We start from the raw sequence: 4,164 nt of genomic DNA, 5'->3' as shown, positions 1-4,164 counted from the left end.
GGGTTTTAGAATCCCACCTAAAATTATGGGTTAGTGTTCTTAATTCAATATGGAATTTAGGGTTTACTAATTTTCAATTAGTTCTTGGATTAATAACTTCATTATGAATGAAGTTATTAATAGCTTTGCAAATAGAAATAAGATTGAATTTGCCATTTTGTTATTTTTGAACGATTAATAATTTAGGATAATTATTAATCAGGGTTTAAATCTCTCTAATAAGGATTTAACAATTTAACAAATAAAGAAAATTAGTTTTGATGATTTCTATATTTATTTACTGGTTTTTATTTAATTTGGAAAGTTTTCCTAATTTTTGAATTTTAATTGCATTTTGCATTAAAAGAAAAGGCTTAATTAATAAGTATTAAATAATTGAATTTTTATTAAAAATAAAAATTTCATATTATATTTTTATTGGATAGATTTTTCTTTTATAAGAATTTTGATATCTCATTTATATTTTTCTGAGCTTTTATGAATTTTCTACAATTATTTGAAGTTGCAGATATTATTGAATTTGATAATAAAATGAAATTTTCTAAACGTACCCGGCCAGGGTACACCCACAGTCAATGACTGGTGGGGTCCTAGCCACGTCACATGCCACGTGGCCATTGACTGGAGTCAAAATCGAAGAAATGTTCTAGGAGCTCTCGCCGGCGGGAATTTAACGACGGCGGCGAGACTCCCGTGATCTACGGGTTCGAGTGGATGCTCTGGTTACTCTACGTGACATGGGGAAGCTAATGATGGTGGCGCCGCCTATTTTTGGTCGCCGGCGTTTGCCCGACGACAACGGCGAGCGGCGGAGCTCGCAGTTCTCCGGCGATAGCACGGTACAGGATGCTAGGGAAAGAGTGGATTGGGCCACGAGGAGCAGAAGCTCACCACGAATGCGTAGGAGAGCTTAGTCGAGGCAGAGGTGGCCGGACGGCGACTCCACCGTCGACGGAGACGATGGCCGGGAGCGAAGAGGATGAGCTCGGTGAGGTCGCCTCGAACGCTTCGGCTCAATTCCTCGCGCCGCAGAGCAAGTGGAGTATGGCGGTGACGATGGCGTCCACGGCGGGGCTTAGGGCTTCCCCAATCGGCGGCGAGAGGTGGTGGTCCGGGAGCTAGGGTTTCCAAAATTGGGATGATTGAGACGAAGAGAGGGCAATGGAAGGGCTTCTGCGCCTTTTATACGGGCTTCGGCGTGTGCTGGCGGTCAGCGTCGGCGGCGGCGACCGCGGGACGTGTCCCTTCCCGTCGCGGTGTCGACCTCCTGAGGGCGAGGTGGAGAAGACGAAGACGATGTCCTTCGTCTCGTCTTTATCCACGACGAAACGGTATGTGGACTGATTTGTGTGGGAGTTGGGCTGGACTCCGGGCTCGTGTGTTGGGCTGCCGAGGTGGGCTGTCGGGCTTCTCCGGCCAGGTGAGCCTGTTTCTCCATCTTCATTTATTTTAGTTTTGCTTTTTTCTGTTTTCCATTTTGTTAATTTAAATACTGTTTTGAATTCAATCAAATTTTGCAAATTTGATGGATTGAATTCAAGTAATATTCATTCCAGTGCACTTAAAGGTTGTTGTTGTGTATTAATAGATTTAATATGTACTAAAACATTGGTTTCTCAATTACTATTGGTACTTGAATTTAAATATTCCTATTGTCATGAATTTAAATATCATCTTGAAAACATTCAAATTATTTTCCAATGATATTTTTCTCACTTAGTGATATGTAGGTTTTATTTGGTATTACTTTGCAAGAAACAATTTCATGGTAATATTTATTACTGAATTGCAAATAAGAAGGTGGCTTTAATGGCATGATTTCATGTACTAAAATGTCTAAAGATTTGACCTCTTATTTGGGAATGTGGTCACTTGCACATAATCTTATGTGAGCACTTGCTTGTTAAGGTTTAATTAGTGAAGCATAGAATTTAGCTAATGAGCAATTCTAGGATTCTAATTATATTCACCTAATGGTACTTGGTTCAATTCTCAATTATGGCCTGGTTTTATAATTGTAGTCACCCAAGTGATTCACAACTAGGTTTGAGATATAATTCTGGTTGTAGAAGTGAGATGACACCATATTGTATTGGCTAGGGTTTACTCTCCCCTAACCATGGTAATATGGTTACTTGCTTCATATCATGTGTGCTTCTCTAATTCCTAAGGATTTGAGAATTGGTTCTATCTTCTACCAATTAACTTCTATTATTAACCTCAATTTATTATTTAAGTAACTACATTGGTTATAGTTCTTTTTATAGTTAACTTTGGTCATATGGATATATGGTTTCTCACCATAAAAAGTATAGAGTTTGACTCTGGAGGTTTTCATATGGTTCTTAAGTGAAGAATAGGTGGAATGTAAATGTGGTAGAATTATACCTGTGATCACCAAGTGGTTCACAAGTTAAGGTTGGGATCTAAGCCTAGGGTTGCTTATTATTGATCTCCCTATGATTTCATGTAGTGAATGGTATCTACTAATCTTATTAAGATTTACTTACCCACACATACCTCAAGAGCATGATCATGGATTAGGCATAATCAACTTGTTCTTAATATCATTACCTCAAGTTCTTAGGGTTTATGATCATCACTCAATTTATAATGATCAATGTTTGGATTCCTGGTGTATCTCTCATTAAATAGGTTTCTCACTTCCATGATCAAGTATTGTCTTGATCAACTAGGGTATAGTACTTCTATTATAATTCCTTAGGTGGACATGGTCATGGTTGTCTCAATGGATTATATCCCAGGAGAATGTCTGAGATATTCTGTTAGGGTTCTTCTTAAACAATGATGATTTAATCATCAGGACATATGGATAGTTCTCTCTCATTTTGGAAGGACTTTAATACTAGTCTGTGGTTAGGCTCCATAGAGATTGATGTGATCATCAAAATCTATGTTTAACATAATTGGTTTCTCTCTCTAAGGGTTGTTTTGATTAACATCCTAGGGTTTCTCTTAAAGATGATGATTTAAATGCATGGATGTATATCCAAGGTTTAGCTCAAGGTTGTCATTGCTTCTCTAATAAATATGATAGAACTCTCACCTCTCTAGGTTTGATGTATAATAATATAGAATAGAAAAGGATATATATTTTGAGAGTTGATCTCCTTGTCTTGTTTCCAAGATTAAGGTAGAATGAATATCATAGGTTTTATGATAAGTGCATGGATTAGTTTAAGACATGGAGAAGATAAGTGAAGAATAGTTTCTCCAATTATTGTTACTTGATTTCCAATTAAATGGATGTTCATATGTTATGGCAAGGTTTACCATATTATGATCTCGTTTTGAGATCAAGCAATTGATCATTGAGTAAGGTGTTGTTGTGTTGATTATTAGTTCCATTTGATCTAACCCCTTAGATCAAATCCTCTGTTCCTAAAACAAGGTTTTAACAAAGTCACATTGAGGTTTATAGCGCTTGACTTGATGAGCTACTTCAATTCCACCAAGGTCAAGTGAAACTTCGGCTATCGTGATCGTTTTACTTTAAAGCGCGAAAATTCCCCAGATTTTCTATGCATGAATGCAATGCACACATCTGTTTCCTCTATTTTTGTAACCCCAATACCTAGGATATTACATTCTTCGATATGTCAGTCACACTGTTGATGATGGTCTCCGATTGCAGTCCTCTTCCTCCACACTCCTTTCTGCCTTTTCTGACGCAGATTGGGCTGGCAGTGCAGATGATCGGTGATCAACCGGGGGCTATGCTATATTCTATGGAGGGAATTTGATCGCCTGGAGTGCTCGTAAGCAGGACACTGTTTCACGGTCGAGTACAGAGTCTGAGTATAAGGCTCTTGCTAATGCTACTGCAGAGCTTATTTGGGTTCAGTCAGTGTTACGGGAACTTAGTGTTCCTCAGGTCAGTCCGCCAGTTTTGTGGTGTGACAACCTTGGAGCTATGTATCTGTCATCTAACCCAGTCTTTCATGCACGGACGAAGCACATTGAGGTGGATTTTCACTTTGTTCGTGAGCGTGTGTCGAAGAAGCAACTCCAGATTCGATTCATCTCCTCCAAGGATCAGATTGCAGACATCTTCACTAAGCCACTACCATTACCATTGCATGATCATTGTAAGGGCAATCTCAACCTTGTGCCCGGTTCAGATTGAGGGAGGGTGTTAGAATA

Source organism: Lolium rigidum, chromosome 6 (genome assembly GCF_022539505.1).
Source record: "Lolium rigidum isolate FL_2022 chromosome 6, APGP_CSIRO_Lrig_0.1, whole genome shotgun sequence".
NCBI lineage: Eukaryota > Viridiplantae > Streptophyta > Magnoliopsida > Poales > Poaceae > Lolium > Lolium rigidum.
This window is presented reverse-complemented; position numbering follows the sequence as displayed.